Below are 21,006 nucleotides of genomic sequence, written 5' to 3' on the forward strand. Positions count from 1 at the left end.
CCATGACACAGCACTGGCTCCAGGAAATAAAGTAGAGTGGCTTACCAGCTCCCCTGTGTGTTACACCTTTTCTATATTGGCCAACATGTAAGTTAATTCTTTTTATTATTTGTATTATAGTACCATTTACAGGCCAGGGCCCCATTGTTCAAGACATTGTACAAATAAAAGAAAGACAGTCTCTTCTCCAGAGAGCTTACAAACTACATGTAAGACGATATATAACAGGTGGATAAAGAAAACAAAAGGCGGGAGCTCAAGGAAACAATTAATAGCTGTGAGAAACATAGTGACATCAGATTTTAAGATTTCCTTGCTGAAATTTGCGTATAAATCAATAACACAGTGTCACTTTATATTAGATGCCTACCCCTCCACTAGCACTCTTCGGTGACTTGATTTTTTTTTACTGAAGGTGTTTAAAGTTCCCCAGTTTTCTTCCATTCTTTGTACTTTGGTTTACTGTATGCAATTTGCTGAAAAGCCAATAATGAAAAATGAGAAAATAACCATTAAAAAGAAAAGGAGTACTTGTGGCACCTTAGAGACTAACCAATTTATTTTCCACTGAATGCATCAGATGAAGTGAGCTGTAGCTCATGAAAGCTTATGCTCAAATAAATTTGTTAATCTCTAAGGTGCCACAAGTACTCCTTTTCTTTTTGCGGATACAGACTAACACGGCTGCGACTCTGAAAAATAACCATTGTGAAGATCAGACTGCAATGTTCCAAAGGTGGTAAATTTATATACCCACAATAGCAATTGGTTGGTTGGACTTTATAGAGAAACAAGGCTCATAAAAAGTTGTGACAAATAGGCCAATTTTTATCTATGTGAAGAACTGGGAACACAGAACACAGGAAACATAAATTAAATGTAATGATCCAGATATCATCCATATCTTGTCTCAAAAAGCTTATTTAAAACCAAAGTAATTTAGAGATGCTAATCTAAGTGGATCCAGTCATCATAGGCTAGACTGTGAAGTAGCCCAACATGACCAAATAACTAAGCTTAGCTAAGTTTATTAATTAAAGACAAAGCAGTGCAACACAGAAAGAAATGAGTTAATACTTTACCTGTTCTGTACGGAAGCTTGTTTTTTGCAGAGTGTAGTTCCTTACCTAGAAGATGTGCTTTGAAATACACATCCAAGTCTATCTATATTTATATTATAGTTGTTTATGAGCTAAAAGCACTTTGTACATCATCCAAGACTAAAATTTACTAATTTGCTTTTTACCATTTTTTGGTACCATGTTGTACCTTTCCTTATTTCTGTTTTAGATACTACATTTCAGACCAATTACTTGTGGTTCAAATTGGGAGGTACTTTCACAACAAAGAATATATGTATCTTGTCTTTGACAGGTTTTGTATTTTCCAGTGCCAAAGCTGACTTCAGCTTTGTAGGGTATTACTGGATATATATCTTGTGTTCCTGAGAGCATTCTGTACCAAAAAATTAAAATTCTGTGACCAAAAAAAAAAAAAATTCTGTGCACATTTTAAAATTCTGCAAATTTTATTCGTAAAATAAATGTGGAGACTCCAGCATGGCTTTGGAGAACACAGGCCACTGGCTGCACAGAGCTGGGAGATCACTGTGCAGCTCCACCGCCCCACATCTCCCCAGGACACAGATTCAGTGGTGAGACTGCACCCAACCCTGCCTCAGCACAAGGACCTGGCCTGCCCCAGAAACACCCCAGGGCCCTGATCCTCCATGCCATGTGCATCAGGTGTGGGCAGGCAGGCTCAGCAAGGCAGAATCCAAATGTGGAGGGGCTTAGGGTGGGGGGATCCAAGTGTGTGGTCCTCTGTGGGTCAATCTGGGTGTGGGCGACTCAGTGGAGAATCTGAGTGTGAGGGGATCTGGATGCACGGGGGCTTGTTGGGGTTTCTGGGTGCAATGGTAATGGGACTCTGCAGGGGAGTCCAGGAGAAGGTGGTTGGGGCTCAGTGGGGCTAGGGGGCCTGGGTGTTGGAGGATAGAGCTCATCAGGGACGCCTGGATTTGTGGGGCTCAGTGGGGTGAGGATCCAGGCGCAGCTAGTTGAGGCTCAGTAGGGTGGGGATGTGGGTGGCTCGTTGTGGTGGTCCAGGTGCAGTGGGAGTGGGACTCCTCAGGGGGGTTCTGGCTGCAGGGGAGGGGTGATGCTCAGTGGGAGGGTCTGGGTAAGAGGGGTTCTGGATGCACGGGGTTGGGCAGATGGGGGAGCAACTCCCTCTACGGCGATCCCTCCCCCTGCAGCTAAGGAGCAATAGGTGCAGGAAGAGCGGTGTGGGGGAGTTTGCAGAGCTTCCTACAGCCAGGGGAGAACCAGCCTGGGGGTGGGTCTGACCCAGCCCCAGATGCCATGCCGGGGAAAAGGAAGTCCCGTCCTCCCCATCCCAGCCGGGACTAGCAGCTGAGCCTGACGCAGGGTAGGAGTCACCAGCCGGGTCTTCCTCAATCCCACCCCTTGCCCCACAGTTATTTACCTCTCTGCTGGCTTCCCTGGGCACCCACAACATACTGCTGGGGAGGGTCACATGACCACTCGTGTGGTTTCCCTTTGCTTCCCCATCAGAAAGTCATTTTTCTGCAAGGAAGCAAAGAAATCTGTGGGGGACATAAATTCTGTGCATGTGCAGTGATGCAGAATTCCCCCAGGAGTAATCTTGACATGAGTAAAGAGAAGTGAACAGTACCGTGGGAAAGATGTAATATCATTTGTTTAACATAATAGCCCACATACTGGGTATAATACAACATTAATACAGCGTGCACTATGCCTAACATACATGTATTGGCTAACAAACCCCGGCTTGGCACCACAAAAATTATTATATCAGGGTGACACCTTTTCTAAACGGATATATGGAGCAAAGGTAAGAGCATTTATATAAAATGTATACTGGTTTAGCTTATTATGCAAGCGGCAGTAGGTAATTAGAATAATTAAATTAATATTTGTTGTAATGCAAACAAAGCTTTGTAAGATGGGAAACTGAGGCATGAGTTCACCCAATTTAGGCTTAATCAGTTTTTCACCTTTATTTATACATTTTTAGAATTGCTGACAGTTATAGTTTCTGATCATATATGTATGACAGACAATAAGACGGATAAGACAGAAAAGGTAGGGGTCTACATTACATCAGTCTCTGGAGTTCTCCAACTTGGGCCCTTGTTCACTTAGTTTTTTATATATTAATTTGTCCTTCTGCATCATCTGATATCCAGTTATGTGTTTACCCAAACATTAATAATTTGTTTTTTTCACTCTCCATTCTGTTACTGTCAGTCATTAATATTATATTAACACAACTCAATTATCCTTTTACCATTCAACATACGTTATCATTTACTGTTAACATTAAATTTACAAAATGTAGCCTACATTTTTACCATTCAGCAATTTTCCATCTTTTAGTATCATAATTCAGTATGCATGTATCATCCTAAATTACTTATGAACATAACCTTTATTTTTCTTAGAGTAGGAGTGTTATGGGGAACAACATTCCCTAATGTCAGCATAACCTTATCTTTTCCACACATGGGTTTTCAGTGGACTTTTTGCTCAAAATTTAACATCCATGCTTATAAATCATTAGAAAGCCTTGTCAGCAGTTTCACCTGTTACATTTTGAAGTGCTTATTCATTTGCCAGTTATCAAGTGCTTAGATGTATAATTGTTCCCCAACCACTTTAAATGCCACTTTTATTTAAGTACCATAAATTATTATTTTCAAATTACCATTATAGATAAGGTTATTTAGGGCTTCTTTTACTTTATGCATGTAATTGCTAATTTGAATTGTTAGAGTGTTTTTTGATTTAGTAATATTTTTAGATTTAAGGTTAGTGGATCAATATGTACATTAAAAACTGGTATGTATTTTCAACTTCCTCCTGATGCTGGGGTTCAATTTGAATTATGGCTTTATTTTGAAAAACTGGAATATGTATTATAATAGTACATGAAGAGTCAAACAGAAATTTGGAGTAGTGACATAACATGTCAGATCTTTATACATAATTTTTTTAATAGTTACTACACAGTACTCTCTATTCATATTATAGGCTACCATTACTGCTGTGAATTGCCAGTTGGTGAGCTTTACTGGGCAGGAGACAGGAGTGACTAACTTTCTGTTTTGTTATACTGGTCCAGGGCTGTGTGGCCACACTCAGGAGTTGTGATGTGAAAAACATTACATCTACACACATACTGATATTCCTTAACGGAACAACAGGCCATGTCTGATGCCTTCCAAGTTCACATTGCTGTTTGATATAACAGTAGCTGTGGGTGTAGGTGGCCTTAGTAGCCCCTAGCAGCTGGTGCTGCTGGCCCCTGGCACATCCCCCCTCAGCAGTGCCCCCCTGGCACCCTCCTCCTGAGCAGCACAAAACCCTCACCCCCAGCTAAGATTTAGTCAGGGGTATATAGTAAAGGTCACAGGCAGTGAATTTTTGTTTATTGCCTAAGACCTGGCTATGACTTCTGCTAAAAATACCCATGACTATAAATCGTAGCCTTAATTATGTGTTTAGAAACAGGTTCCGCTGCCTGTGCTCAAAATAGTTAATGTGCCTTTTCATACTTTTTCAGATCTGCCCTGTTCCAAATGGACATCCCAGATCCAAATAGTCCCAGAATAATTAATCTAAACTTTGGCGTCGCCTAGTTTTGAAAAATACCGGACTGCAGAATAGATTTTGCCCAGCTATTCGATGCTGTGCATATTTTTGAGATGATGCTATTTTATTAATTAACAAAGAAATATACAGTGATTCATTTGCTTTTACAGTAACTAAATTTAGCCATATTCCAATGAAAGATTTAAAAGATGTATAAGCATAAAATGTACATTATTAAGCAAAGTTACAAGTATGGATATAGCATGTAAACCACTAGGTAGGGCCCAGTTTTATCTTGGGCCATCGTAACATTTCTGTAGGTGATTGCATACTGAATAGTGCACATAGGATAGGTTGAAATGCAGTTGACCAGTCTGTTATTTGTAGGTTTATATCAATGTGGTATGCATTACACCTAACATATATGTATTGGCTAACAGCACATTATAGCTTCGGCATGAAAGGGGCAGATCCTTGGCTCCATCTCAATGTGTAAGCCGGTGGAGCTGAGCTGATATTAGGGGAAAGTAAGCTTCACTTGGTAAAGTGCTACAATAAAATACACTGCTTACCCTCAGAGAGAATCACAATTTCTTACCAGGAGATCTCCTGGGACTGTGCAGCTGTGTAATACCTTTTACACACTGCTGAGCCTAAAAGCTCCATCCAGCCCTGTATTTGTTTAGATATATAGCTGCAATAACAAAATGTGCATGAGAATTATTAATCCTTTACAGACAGTGCCAGAAGCTATGGGGTACATTTGGCTTCAGTTACTCTGGATTTATGCTGGGGTTAACTTCACTGAAATCAAAGGAGTTACTCCGGATTTATGCCAATGTTACTGTTGCAGAATTTGCCTGTATGGCTTGACCTCATAAAGATAGCTGGTTCGATCCCCAAAATGGAAAGGAAGTGTAGACATCAGAAGAGAAGAACAGAATTAGGTCTGTTGTATTAATTTTGATGGACTACATGGGCTCAAAGAGTCAAAGGTGTTAACATGAACCCATCACTGTCCAGCATTTATCAAGGTTTGTATACAGAGACCTTAGCCTGCTTAGTATCACAGCAAACACATTTTTATTAGAGAGAGAGAAGAAAAACAGAGCATTTGAAATATAGTAGTATTACAACATTTTTGTTCCTTTTTTTTAACTGAAGAGTTTTTAGAACTATGCCCCCCTTTTTTGACAGTCTCTTAGATCAGAGGTTCTTAAACTGGGGGGACGCCCCCCTGGGGGTGGCACGGAATGTATTTTGGGGGGCATGAGAAGCTTTAGGGGAAAAAAATTTACTGTGCATGTTTTACTCCAGCAATGAATAACTAGCTCCAGACAAATCAGGTCCTCAGATGGCACTAGGCATCTGACTGTAGGTGGTGTTGTGCATTTTGATGGATTTCTGTTAAGCTTTCATAGCATTATACAGAGTTGTTGCCATCTGTATGTTAATCCGTTTGCTATGATGCGATCTGCACATTTAATTTTAAGCATCAACTACAATTGCAATTTTGCTTTTGCTGTTATTACAATGGATCGTTGGCTCTGTTTGAATCAATGCCTTACTGTTTTTAATATTTAGTGAGAGTTGCATGCTGGGTTTTTTTTAATCAGTATATGTGCTTGTGTGGTGGGAGTAGATGGTAGTAACTGTCTTTTTGGAGAAAAGAGAAAAAGTTAGTGGAGATGGGCAAGAACTGTTGTTGCTGTTATTGTTAAAATCTGATTCCACCCCTGAAGACAAAACAAGGCCCACACAATGAAGAGGGGAGAGAGGAGAGAACAACAAAAATAGAAAATGCAGCTTCTGTCTCTAATGTTGACTCCCATGCAACCTCACAGCTGGAAAAACAAGGGAACAGCACACAGCCTTATTAGCCACTCTGAGACCAGGGAAACTTGTACCATCATAGGGCTGCTGGGGCATTACTTTTAACTGCCTTTCTGCTTACAGCAGCATTGCAAAATATACCCTCTTGGCTGGCTAAGCTAGACTCTTAACAGAAGTCAAAAGACAGGGATAGGAAAGAGAAGCAATAAAGTGGGGAAGGAAAATAACACGCGGAGGGGGTGGGAGACAGTCTCAGATCCCAGGTCGGAGTTGAGATTTAGTGAGAGCTAGTGGAGGTGGCAGTGTCATTTGAGCCCCCCTCTTTGGCCTGATCTCGTCAGGACATCTCTCAGGATCAGGACAAGAAGGGACAATAGTGTCACACAGTCAGAAATTGTTGCATTCTCCTTCTTCTGTCCATATTTTCCCCCAAAGTCTTTTTTGATTTTTAAAAAACCTCAAAGGGGGTAATGGATGGAATAACCCATCCCCTCACTATTTTGTTTACCAATGAAGTTTAATTTTCTACACTACAATTTTGGTCCATTAATTTTCAGTCCCACGCTTTTCTTGTTTACCAGGCATAATTTTTAACACCGTCCTTGAATTATATTAGTAGGCCTTTTTGTTTGGACTAAATCAGTTTATTTTGTCTTTGTTTTGCATCTTTTCCCATTAACATTTATTGTTGTAGGTTATTGTGATACTTTATAAACTTTTTTTTTTTTTTTTTTTTTTTTACAGTTTAGCTTACAATTAGGATAAATTTGTAGGCCCAATTACCACAACAGGCCTAATGTATAATGTCACATTTTGGCCATAAAAACAATCTTCCTTGAATCAGTCAGCCACAGATAAACGCTGTTTGGAAAATTCCATAAAGTAGCACTGCAATCTTACATACTTAAGTCTTCTTCCTATTTAATTCAAGAGATGGCTACTTAAACTTATTTACTGGATCAATTTGCTTCCGATGCTAAGATCTTGCATGGCTTTTCTTCTTTGAGTATATACCAGAGTAAAGGCTTAAAGCAAGACAAATGCTAATGTCAGAGATAGTCAATTCTTGCTTTAAAAAAGCAAAGGGTTTGCTACTGCAACACTATTTCTCCTTCAAAAGATATGGTTATATATTACCATTATTGTTTTAACTTAATTATATTACTCTGTTTCTTCTTGTTGTCTGTTATTTCTGGTAGTTATGTCCAATTCCTAGATGAGTCTAGCCTATTTTAGCTTGAATCCTTGTTATTCTTGATCCTGTTCTGCTACTTGTTCTATTGTTTCTGCTAATTTATCATGATATTTATCTTCTGACATTAGGAAAGTCCTGTTACATTTTAAGCCCACATCTGCCATTACATATACTACTCTTGCTATACCTGTATAAAAATACTCCTTCCTTAAGAGTATTAGATATATATAAGTCAGCAACAGCCTGAAAGAGAATTATTATGATCAGTTCTGTCCTAAAGAAAATGACTACAGAAGACTTGTGTTATCAGCTGGTGATATAAGCACTGTGCTTTTCCATTATTTCTTCAGAACGCCATTTTGGGTCTTGTGTGAAGGTCAGGATTTGCATTTAAATGGGGGAAAGCATGAAACACAAGATCCTGTAGGTGCCATATTTGTAATTTAACAAGAAAGCATTGTTCACAATATAGAGTGTTTTATTCAAAGAGCTACTAATAACAGGTATGTGCTTTCCATTATCACCAACTAGACACGCACACAGGTACCTTCTGATGCTTTACATTTTCCTCCATATAGTTTGCTTTAGCAAAAATGAATTAAAATGGTAGAGATTATTTACTGGATTTATATTACAATCCCAAGAAATCATGACAGAATACCAGCTTTGATTTCAGAGAACAGAGCAGGTATAGAGCTGACTTGAATTTTTCTTGGGAATTGGTGAGGGTGAAGTGATATAACATTCCCTTACAGTTATCTGGCTCAGCCTCAACAATGAAGTAGCAGATTTGAACTCCTATTCCTTCTCACAGTATTTCCTGATTTCTGCTTCCCCCGGTTTCAATCACCATCCTCCCTATTCCCAGATTTACTTTACTATAGTCCACAAAGATTAATCTTTTTCAGGGAAATTTGAAAGTAGATCCCCTTTTCCTCCAACCCCAAGCCTGTGTTTGTATGTGGCTTCAAAAAGAAAGTACTTCTTCCCTTTCCACGATTCCGGGCAGATCTGAGACAGCATAGTTTAGAGGAATGGAATGTCTGACTCCATGCCATGTTTGTTCCTTCAGAGTATACTGTCTTAGCTCTATCCTGAGTTGGATCATGTTGAACTATAATATACAGGGGATTCCTTTCCACACCACCCACTATACCAGGCACAGAAAATGTGGAAATGTGAAAATACATGGGATGCCTTTATGCTGGGAAGATACTCCCATGGATATCTATGTCAATTTTAGGGCCACTTTGTACCCATTGTGCAGTGCAAAGCAGCCTTAGTGCTTGGCAGAACCTAGGCAACCATTTTATCGACAAAGAACTGCATATTTCATCATGCACGAGTTGAAGGTTGCTGTTTCCTTGATACTTGTGAACTAATATCAGCAAAAGATGACATTGTTACTACCCCCTCTGAGACTTGTATGGGTCCTCTTCCCCCAGTCCACCGAAGCAACAATTCTGGCAACTGGGAATAGGAGTTTGATTGAACTAGGTATCTGAAGTGCAGTAGCTGAGTAAGAGAAAACTTGGGGACCAAACAGAAGAAGATAGGGATTGTGGTGCACATAGCTATGAAACAGTGAGGCCTTTGTTTTCTTTAAGTTTCTAAAAACTCTGCCTATGGGCACACTCAGCAACCATCTTGTTCTGAGAGTTGTTGCAGCCTAGACGAAACACAAACTGTGATCTCTCATGGAGACATTATCTTTGTCCTTTCTTTTTGTTGTTCTCCTTGCTATAAAATAAGTAGGACTGAAAATATATGGTTGCTCCTTGGAACAGAAAACATAACAGATTTGACTGAAAAACACTAATATAATGAAATAGCTAAAAACAAACAAAAAGCTTCATTAAATCTGGCGTGGGGACTTCTCCATGTTACTCAGCCACAGGGAGACACAATATTGTGCATTAGATTGTGAAAATGGCTAAAACAGTTCACTGAATAGCATCAGTGATTTTAAAACTTACTTAAAAGATTCTTTAATAATAAAATCTAGAGTCAAGAGGTAAATGTATGCGTTGGTATTCATAGTTTAACATGAGACTGAAACTCAGGGGGCAAGTCTTCAGCTGGTTCATAGTTCCACTGACCTCATTACAATGTACACCAGCTAACTATCTGCCCCACAGAATCTCATAAAGGGAAGGATTACATGTTCAAGCACAGCATTCAACATTTTAAGCTATAATTATTGTTTGAGAGATCTATTGATCTTGAATTTTTATACTGCCACTCATCATTATAGTATCTGAACACCTTCCACTAAAATCAATAGCAAAATACCTAGTGGAGGTTTTGTTTGTTTTGTTTTTGTTTTTTGTTTGGTTTAGATTGTATTAATTTTTTTAAGTGATTTGTTTTAAGGTAATTTTTTTGGCTGGTTGGTTAGATGTTTTTTGTGGTGCATGCAACTACCAGCATAAGATTCTATAGTGAAAGAATCAAACAAGGAAGCAAAAACGTGTGGAAAGTGCATAGTAAAACCCGTAATCAAACACAAAATTGTACACTACAATTGAGAAATACTGAAACAATGTTCTGTGCATGCTGCTTAAAACCCAGCCACCCTACACTTCAAACTCCTGCCCTTTCCATGTCATATTTTAATTTACTTTATATGACTTTTGTGTATCTCTAGCCGTAGTAATCTCTTACTTGAGGCCTGATTGTGATTCCCTTACTTACGATGAGTAGTACCTCATTCCACAAGTAGTCCCATTGGAAATAAATAGGGTTACTACTGGAGTAAGCTACCACTCAATGTGAATAAGTTTATCACAACCTGTCCTCATGGTAAATATCTGCTTCACTTACTGTTCAGCTAGAATTCTGACATTACTTGCTAGATTCATAGGTTTTATTTACTTTTTCAGTTCTTCAAATTGTATTTTATTATTTTAGTTCCTCAAATTATGTTATTTCTTCATAACTCTTCTGTACAACCCAGCACTATAAAATATGTCTTCCCAAACTCTAGGGGTAAAATCCTGGTCCTATTGAATTCAATGGAAATTTTCCCACTGACTTCAGTGGGGTCAGGATTTCACCCTAGATCTCAGTGCATCTGCCAAGATCAATTTATATCTTTGTTTCACAGTATCTATTGTGTGCAGATACTAGAAGATGATATCTGACTCAGCTGGAAAAGAATGGAAATATTAGTGAGTAATATATGAATAAGTCTCTGCTGACTAGCATTTCTGCAGCTGCTCCTTTAGGTAAACTGGCAGAATACTGGTGATCAAAATTCTGTTCTTATCAGCCATGTTTGGCAAAGGTCAGTGAATAGAGAAATACTAAAAGTAAATACAGCGCTTCTTTGTTCTGTATTTATGCAATTCATTGCCAGAGGAAGCCATTGAGAAACATACTGTGGGTGAATTTTAGAAGTAGTCGATAATTTCACAACCACTAACAACCTCTACAGTAAGGCAGGCTAAGACAATGATATAGTGCTAATCAGATCTGATGTTTTAGGATGATAATTGCTTGCTTGTAATAGTCAGGAAGAAAACTTTTCCACTTTGTTGGCCTGATTCTCTGCTCACTTACGCTTGATTAAACCGGAAGTAAGTCCATTGAAGTCAGTGGAGTTATGCTGGTGACAACCACTGTGAGAAAAGAATGAAGATCTGCATCAACAAATTTTGAAAAAAGGAGGTTTGGTCTGAAGAAATAACGGAGTAGTCATTGTAAAGTCAAAGTCTGGTGGATATACATTTTGCTGGAAAAGACAGAGCAAGTTACTGCGTAAAACTGATAGAAAAAAATGCTATTCTGAGCAGCATTAAAGGGTTGTAGATTGCTGTCGCAAAATCCAGTTGGCACAGTTAGAAAATTTCATTTTTAAACGATTATTTTCTGCAATATTCCTAACAATATTGTACCAGTAGAAATAAATTCATAGATTCTAATGCCAGAAGGGAACATCGTGATCATCTAGTTCAGTGGTTCCCAAACTTGTTCTGCCGTTTATGCAGGGAAAGCCCCTGGTGGGCCGCCCAGTTTGTTTACCTGCCACGTCCGCAGGTTCGGCCGATCGTGGCTCCTTTCACTGCTCCAGGCCAATGGAAGCTGCTGGAAGCGGTGGCCAGTACGTCCTTCAGCCTGCACTGCTTCCAGCAGCTCCCATTGGCCTGGAGCAGCAAACCGCAGCCACTGGGAGCCACGATCGGCCGAACCTGTGGACGCGGCAGGTAAACAAACTGGCTGGCCGCCAGGGGCTTTCCCTGCACAAGCGGCAGAACAAGTTTGGGAATCGCTGATCTAGTCTGACCTCCTGTAGAACAAAGGCCATAGAACTTCCCCAAAATAATTCCTAGAGCATATCTTTTAGAAAAACATCCAATCACTAATTGTCAGTGATGGAGAGTCCACTATGACCATTGGTAAATTGTTCCAATGATTAATTACTCTCACTGTTAAAAATGTATGAATCATAGAATATCAGGGTTGGAAGGGACCTCAGGAGGTCATCTAGTCCAACTCCCTGCTCAAAGCAGGACCAATCCCCAACTAAATCATCCCAGCCAGGGCTTTGTCAAGCCTGACCTTAAAAACGTCTAAGGAAGGTGATTCCACCACCTTCCTAGGTAACATATTCCAGTATTTCACCACCCTCCTAGTGAAAAAATTTTTCCTAATATCCAACCTAAACCTCCCCCACTGCAACTTGAGACCATTACTCCTCATTCTGTCATCAGCTACCACAGAGAACAGTCTAGATCTAAAGCCTAAACAGAGCTAAAATAACCTCTCTACTCCTTCTCAAGATTCCCTGTTTATGCACCCCAGGATTTCATTAGCTCTTTTGGCCAGAGTGTCACACTGAAAGCTCATATTCAGCTGATTATCAACCATGACTGCCAATTTTTTTTCAGAATCATTGCTTCCCAGGATAGAGTCCCCCATTCTGTAAGTATGGCCTACATCCTTCATTCCTACATATATACATTTACATTTAGCCATATTAAAATGTATATTGTTTGTTTGCACCTAGTTTACCAAGCAATCCAGATCACTCTGAATCACTGACTTCATTATTAACCTCTCCTCCAAGTCTCTTCCCTTTGAGTTTGGCAACATCACTACAGCCAGCCCTCAGGAGTTCGGAGTATAATTTAGTTCATCCCCACTGTCTGCTACCCTCCTGAGCTGGGCTTCTCTCCTTTTGAACTCCTCCAAGCCATACATGTTTTGCAAGTGTGATGGGGTGGGACTTCCTGGGCCCAGATCAGTTTCTTAACCCCTTTCTTACTGGTAAGTCACAGAGTTCAGTAACTTTTTAAAATGATCATTATTAAACTTTATCTTTTTCTTGAAATTGAGAACATGATTTTTTTATTTGTAAATGGCACTTTTTTTGATTAATCCCATAAATCCCTGTCATAGTTTAAAAAACTTCAGTTACAAGTAGGTAACTTTTGGGAATTAGTCCACATTTCTTAATATTCCTTCATTATTCATTATTCATTTTGTGGATCTTAGAATATTTTGCAATTTAGTTATATTTTACTTTGAAAATGTTGGTTTTCATCTTTTCGCAGTAATCTAGCATTTTCTCTTGCTGTAGTATTTTTAGTGAATAACCTTCAATGTTGGTATTTTTGCTGGTGGTGTTTTTCTTTATCTCAACATTGCTTTATTTTGTAATGATTATTCTTTCCATTCTGATTTACACTCCACTTAGGGTGGAATTATCTAAGGGCCTGAGACTGCACCATTAAAGTCAATGGGAACTTTGCTGGCGAGTACAGGATCAGACCCTAAAAATGGTGCACAGCCGGGATAACTGTACTGTGCACTCAGTCACATGTGTGTTGGAGCTGAGGAACAAAATGTTCAGTGCCAGCCTGCAGGAATAGCTACTGCTGCACCCATATGCCTGTTTGTGAACCAGGGGATCAATGTACTTGGCAAACTCATTGGCCAGACATCTAGCCTATTCCCAGCAAGTTTTCATCTCCTCTGTTTAAGACCCAGTGCAAACAGGCCATTGTGGAGCTTTGCTTATATTCTGCCCTTGAATGTCACAAAGCCATCTCTCTGCATCTTACCTTCTTGTGCAAGGGAGCCATGCTAATACGCTTCTTTGTGAGCCTCTGCGTTTTCCCAGGAATTACTGTGGTGCTGCTGCTAATCCTCTGCTGTATATTTTGTTATTTACACTGTCTTCTTGGTTTGAAAAGAATAACAGTACAATCATTTTTGGACTGCAGAATTCCAGTATTTTTTATGTTTCTCATGATATATGGGGGGGGGGTGGAAGGGGGGAAGGAAAGATTTGTGAGATAGCGAGGCTTTGGAGTTGAAGCAAAAAGGAACTAGTTCAGTAAGAATGGAAGAGCCAGCAGGATATGTCTAACGTACAAATATTTGCAGAAAGATATGATAGCTCTCTTTGGTACTGTAGAAATGCATTTATACTAATTAGTGAGTTTTAAGGCGAAAGTTCAAGTACCTTTTTTGAGTAATGAAAAGCAAATAAAGAATAAACAAATACCAAAGACTGCAGTAAAGATAGTTGATGCTTCAGAAAATATTTTTTTTTACCCTTATGTACACACTGCACAATTGATTATGGGCCAGGTTGTGATACACTCACTCAAATTAATTAGGATCTTACTTATTGAGTAGTTACATTCATTTTAATGAGACTGCTCAAGGAGTTACCCTTATTCATGCTCAGTAGAGCTTATCACACTTTATTCCTTATTTATAAAAGGAGGGGCTGTCTGTCTTCCTCTGAAGCACAAGGTGTTGTCCATTGCTGGAGGCAGAATGAATGTAGGACAATGATGGATCATGATCTAGATTAGTAAGGCTAACCCTATGTTCCTGTGTAGAGTGCAAAATAATTAACTTTTAGCTAGGGAGTGGCTTAAAGATATAATTTAATGGGTGAATATTACATTTGTGCACCCTTACCCTATAGCAGCTGGGTCACAGATTATATAAGAGTAATGCAGCCTGATCCAAAGTCTGTTGAAGTCAGTGGAAAGACTCCCATTAACATCAGTGGGCTTTGGATCAGGATCCAATAGCCATTCCTCTTCACTTCCAAAGGATGGTGCTTTAGGAGTTGAAGGTCCTGAGATATGTAGCATTTTGTATGGTACAGCTTTATGGTTGTGGTGTCAATTTGCATGCAGCCACAGATTTGCCTGGAGAGGCATAAAAATTTATAATATCAAAGACTATTAATTTACTAATTTGTCTGCTGAGTTGGAGTCTGTAAACTGCTCTTTTGCCCTCCACAGAGTACCGGGGTAATTTTCTGAATAGCAGGAAAAGCAAGAGAACACCTGGTATTTCTTCAGGTCTCCAGTTAGAGAGTCACTCCTTCTAAGATGACTCTGCTGTTAGAGTGTTAGTGATGTATGTATATGTTAATATCACCAACTCAGACATGTAATCATCCACTTTCTAGTTCCTCTGTCTACCTCCCTGATGCATTGGAGCTCCAGTGTAATTGCAGTCATACCAGAAATAAAGACACTTGCTGTTTCTCCCTAGCACTGTCCTATGCCTTTCTGTACCTTACTATTTTGTCGGCAAAGTACCAGCCTTTAGAGATGTGGAAAAATTAATAAAAAATGCAAAGCAACAGAATTCAAATTTTTCCCGCATTTCATCACAAACCAAAAATGAATCTAGTTTTATGGAAAACTTATGTGAATTGTTTGAGGAAAACTAGTCCTATTTTCCAGTTCAGATTAGCCAAATTTCTAGCAAAAATAGATGGCATTCTGAATTTTTTATAAAACAAACCCATTTATCAGTAAAAACCATAGTTTTCTAAGTTTATAGTATGAAAATAGCCTTTTCATAAACAAAAATAATGAAAATGTGATGACCTCAAAATCATACAGGAACTGCCAAAAGACTATGAATTTTTGCAAACTAAAAAATCTGATTTTTTTTCACAGATCTTCTTGCAGTGTTCTGTAGTATTTCTAAACAAACTTGGCATATAAATAGGGACTCTGGCTAAAATTCTATTCCTAGTGCCTGGTGCCTAGCAGCTGGACTGAGCAGATGCTCAGGGGGCACAGGGCAAGAATTCTCTCCTGGCTGTGGAGCAGCTTTGCAGCTGCATTATGGAGCCTACTCCTGTGGTTGGAGAAGGCTTCATGGCCCTATGGGAGGTAAGCGTGAAGATTGGCACAGCAGTGAATCACCGGCTCTGGCCCTTCCCCTACTCCTACCTTGTCAGGATCCCACCAAGGGCAGTCGGGGCCAAGAGTCAGAGCTCGGGCAAACCTGGGGCTGGGAGTAGCACAGGGGTTCATAATCCAGTTCTAGGCCAGGGCTGATACCAAGGGTCAGAGTCCAAGTCAGGTTTCAGGATCTGAGTCAAGAGGCGAAGTCCAAATCAAACCAAGGTCAAAGACAGGAATTCAGGAGCAGGTATAGTCATGGCAGCTGCAGCAGATCCACACTGTTGCTTGGGCACTTTCTGAAATGCCCCTTGGGTTTATATAGGACAGGGAGCCAATCAGGAGCCACAAGGCTGCTGCTTGTCAAACCCTTGAAGCGGAAATCCCATGGTCTGTGTCCACAGCAGGCATGAGAAGTGGAGTGCAAGCTGGTCACAACTGCTGCTACATGGCAGCCTGGAGAGGCCTGGATTCTGGACCTGCAGGGCCTTACATACCCACTGTGAACTGTTGTGCAGAAGCAAAATTCTGCACCATGCAAGAATTGCATGCTCCCCACACTTGCCCAGCTCAACTATGAAGTCTCTGTACCCACAGATCCAGAGTGCTTGATTTTAACCTGATTCCATGTGTGTTCTTTTGTACCCCATATTACCAACCAAAGGAGAATCTGTCTCGATCCTTAGATGTTTTTAAGGCCTGGCTTGACAAAGCTTTGGCTGGGATGATTTAGTTGGTGTTGGTCCCTCTTTGAGCCGGGGACTGGACTAGATGACCTTTCAAGGTCTCTTCCAACCCCAATATTCTATGATTCTATGATATTCTAGACCAGAAAACCTTCTCATTGGCCATCACAAATATCAGTGAATCTACTATTGCACTCTTCTGTCCAGTCCCTTTGCTCATTTTCCACATTGGTTGCAACTAAAAGAATTATTTACTTTAAAGATCTGCATTTAAACAATTAGTCTTTTAAACCTACCCTTAAAAAGCTATTCATCCAAAGTGACAGCACTGGAAACTCACAGAAAGAGGCAGCACAGCATATATAATCCTCAAAAGGGGAAAAACAATTGGTTCTGTATTCAAACAATTTTTATATTACCGATTCATACATCTTTTTTTACGTTGTTCTATAATAGGCATAGTGCCCATGACATGAGAGTACAATTGCAATAAACAGCTTTTTCATTCATCAAATGGCTCAGCTACAACAATACTGTATACAACATATTTCACTGGTACTTGACAGCTTTTCTCCTTTAAAGAAAATATACAAAGATGTGTCTTGCAACTGTTGGTGAGAGTGTGGAATGAAAGGTACCTTTATCCATAGTTGTTGTGAATGTTCAAAAGTGCAGAAATACTATATTTTAAATATCAGAATGGATAAAGCAGAAGTGAAATTGCTAATGGATGCAGTGGTCATGCTTTACTGTGTCCCTAATCAAAATACCTATCCACTCCATAATACAAAATTGCTCTTGCACCTCCTGATAGCATCCGTGTGGGTTCTGGCAGAGTTTTGCAAGAGGAGGAGATCCCCCTAATAAAGTTTTGTGGCTCAGAAGATATAAGATATTCTTACAAGGGAAAAGCTCACATATGATATGGGAGTGGGGTGGGGGTGTGGGCTACAGATCTCCCGACCATTTCTAGTATATGAAAATAAAAAAACAAAAGATAAAGGGAGACCAAAGAAATACAGACATATGCTTTTACTGTAAAATATTTAGTCTTTAGTTTCTGGTCTAGTAATATTTGGAACTAATAGAACTGAGTACGTTAAACACCTTTTTCTGTATTAGGTATTACTCCAGATATCATTACATTGCTATAATATTATTTGAAATATAACCATGATAAGTTCAGAAAAAATATGGATAAGGTATCTACACTTAAACTAATATTTATGTTCTCCTCCAAAGTGGAAATTGCCTCCAAAGTTTTATTGGAAGCGTGGCATTTAAAATTGACACTACTATAAAATGCTACAGCACAATATCTGCAACTATGAATGGATATTATGCTGGTGTAAATAGTGGAGAATTAGACCCATTGCTTATTTTCAGCTAAGTGCTTCAGTTAGGGCAGAGGTGGGCAAAATGTGGCCCGCGGGACAGTCCTGTCCAGCCCCTGAGCTCCTGGCTGGGAAGGCTAGCTCCCGGTCCCTCCCCTGCTGTCCCCCCTCCCCTACAGCCACGCCACCGCCACCGTGCAAGGAGCACAGCTTGTGCCCGCCCACCTCCCAGGCTTTCCAACAAGCCTGTCCTGCCGCTCTGAGTCATCTACAGTAGTAAAATATATACCATTAGAGTCAATGGCAGAAGAAATCAATGAATCAGAGGTTGTTCAATAACCATTTGTTGTTCAACATCTGTTCCCTTTTCCAATTCTTTGTACTAAAGCTCATTTAAATAGTGTGCAAAACGTTAGTGTAATGCAACTTGCAGCCACTGTAAAAGGTGAAGTACTAACAACAAATAATTGGTCTCGGCTTCCACAGTGCTGACTTGACCAGATTTCTACTATGTGAAAACTTGGTATATTATATGTTGCTTCAGGCCCAGTTATCTCTGTCCTTTTCAGCTTTAGGCTATTAATGATTTCTCTGTTTGTTCAGCTACAGCCAGACCCAAAGGGTATGGAAGTCGCTTTGAGTCTCCACTGCCTCTTGTGTCAGGCCCTGATTTCCTTGTTCTTTTATTAAGTTCTGTTACAGCCTTTCTATTTGTGTGCTTAGTTAGGGGCAGATTGATAACTCGGCAAAATCACTAGTCACATCATCATAGTTAATCTATAGGGTATTTTTTAGATCTCCCAATTTTCTGAGGAATGTCTTGGTTTTGTGGGAACATTTTCAGCCAATTCTGTTGAACATAATTCTGTTCAACAGAATCCCAGGATACCCTGCTCTCTGCTTCCCCACCCCTCTGATACTTCAGTGGAACTGTTGGGCTCCTGCAGTAGAATGGCACCTCCAGCAGTTGTTGGAACAGCTCCTTTGGCTGTTCTCAAAAAGAATGAAAAAGTCAATATTAAATGCTCTGGTGTTGTATATTTTTCATATCCTTCCCTTCTTTCTTCCTCATAGCTTCTACTAAGGCCTTCTATTAAAAATTATATTGGATATTAAATTACATATTTACCCATAGCTGTGGAATAAGTACAATTATGTCACTGCATGCTCTAAAATTAACAAAAGTGACAATAACTAACCTCCTTTTAGTAGTAAACAAATGTTAAACAATTGTTTCCACTTTCCACAACAAATCTTTGTTCTACTATCACAAGAGATTATCCCCAAAAGAGACGTTCAACTGAAATATGCTGTTACTGTCTTACAAATATTGTATATAACAAAACACTTGAAAATAGTTTAAAAACTTTGTTAGTTCTTTTAGTTCCATGTCTTAACTTTAAACAGTATGTTTGAAATTTTTTCTTCCTTTTCCCACTCTTCCCGGCACCCTGCCTCCCCTCCATGACTAGGAGTATAGGCTGTTGTTGGGTTGTGGAAGCCAAAAAATATGAACTTCGTAAAGTCTGCGTGTTGAATGTAAAACTGACCAGAATTGCTTAGAGTGGGTTTTTTGCCTCACCCCCTTTTTAAATAAATACGGTGTGGTTTTCTGAATTAACTGAGTGCAATTGAGTGGTAAATACTGAATCCAACGTACTTTTCCAGTGAAAATGAGTGCTGCTCAAAATGCCTCAAAGCAACAAAATGTCTTACGTGAAAAATATCTGTCTGAAGAGTGAGATGTAGACAGGTGAGTAGACTACTCATTGAAAGCGTAGAATGGTTCACTGGGTGGTTTTTTTCTTTGAAGTACAACTCAACAAGAGGCAGACAAATGTCTCACCCACACAAAATCAATGTCAAAAAAATCATACCCTATACCCCTTTGTGTGGTTCTGAAAAATTTTAAACTACAGGGAATGTGTTGCAGAAACTGCAAGAGTAAATATTATAGATCCATAGATTCCCAAGGCTAGAAGAGCCCACTGTTATTATCTAATCTTACCTCCTGTATAACACAGGCCGTACAATTTCCCAAAAATAATTCCTAGAACAGATCTTTTAGGAAAACATCTAATCTCGATTTAAAAATTGCCAGTGATAGAGAATCCACCACGACTTTTGATAAATTGTTCCAATGGTTAATTACCCTCAGTGTTAAAAATTATGCCTTATTTCCAGTCTGAATTTGTCTAGCTTCGACTTCCAGCCACATACTTATAATATACATGGGGAAATAGTTTTACTTTGTGTAATGACACAGCCACTCCCAGTCTTTATTCAAGCCTAAGTTAATAGTGTCCAGTTTGCAAATTAATTCCAATTCAGCAGTCTCTCGTTGGAGTCTGTTTTTGAAGTTTTTTTGTTGAAGAATTGTCACTTTTAGGTCTGTAATCGAGTGACCAGAGAGGTTGAAGTGTTCTCTGACTGGTTTTTGAATGTTATAATTCTTGACGTCTGATTTGTGTCCATTTATTCTTTTACGTAGAGACTGTCCAGTTTGGCCAATGTACATGGCAGAGGGGCATTGGTGGCACATGATGGCATATATCACATTGGTAGATGTGCAGGTGAATGAGCCTCTGATAGTGTGGCTGACGTGATTAGGTTCTATGATGGTGTCCCCTGAATAGATATGTGGACACAGTTGGCAACGAGCTTTGTTGCAAGGATAGGTTCCTAGGTTAGTGTTTTTGTTGTGTGGTATGTTGTTGCTGGTGAATATTTGCTTCAGGTTGGGGGGCTGTCTGTAAGCAAGGACTGGCCTGTCTCCCAAGATCTGTGAGAATGTTGGGTCGTCCTTCAGAATAGGTTTCCGGTATAGGGTGGTATTTATGTGACCATCGCTTATTAGCACCCGTAGTGTCCAGGAAGTGGATCTCTTGTGTGGACTGGTCCAGGCTGAGGTTGATGGTGGGATGGAAATTGTTGAAATCATGGTGGAATTCCTCAAGGGCTTCTTTTCCATGGGTCCAGATGATGAAGATGTCATCAATGTAGCGCAAGTAGAGTAGGTGCATTCGGGGACAAGAGCTGAGGAAGCGTTGTTCTAAGTCAGCCATAAAAACGTTGGCATACTGTGGGGCCATGCGGGTACCCATAGCAGTGCCACTGATTTGAAGGTATACATTGTCCCCAAATGTGAAATAG

At 39.7% G+C, this 21,006-nt stretch overlaps 1 protein-coding gene and 1 long non-coding RNA gene across 3 annotated transcripts in view; one reads left to right on the forward strand and one right to left on the reverse strand.

Moving 5' to 3' along the window:
- Window positions 1–21,006, forward strand: part of BANK1 (B cell scaffold protein with ankyrin repeats 1) — a 304,009-nt gene that overhangs the window by 187,266 nt on the left and 95,737 nt on the right. The gene's annotated exons all lie outside the window — the stretch shown is intronic.
- LOC311519420 overlaps window positions 9,973–21,006 on the reverse strand; it is a 70,538-nt gene continuing 59,504 nt past the window's right edge. For both annotated transcript variants that reach the window (XR_014711273.1, XR_014711274.1), the window contains one exon: window positions 9,973–11,285. This is a non-coding gene — a long non-coding RNA (uncharacterized lncRNA). The remainder of the gene's footprint in view (window positions 11,286–21,006) is intronic.

This window comes from Lepidochelys olivacea (genome assembly GCF_965140295.1).
Source record: "Lepidochelys olivacea isolate rLepOli2 genome assembly, chromosome: 4".
Lineage (NCBI taxonomy): Eukaryota > Metazoa > Chordata > Testudines > Cheloniidae > Lepidochelys > Lepidochelys olivacea.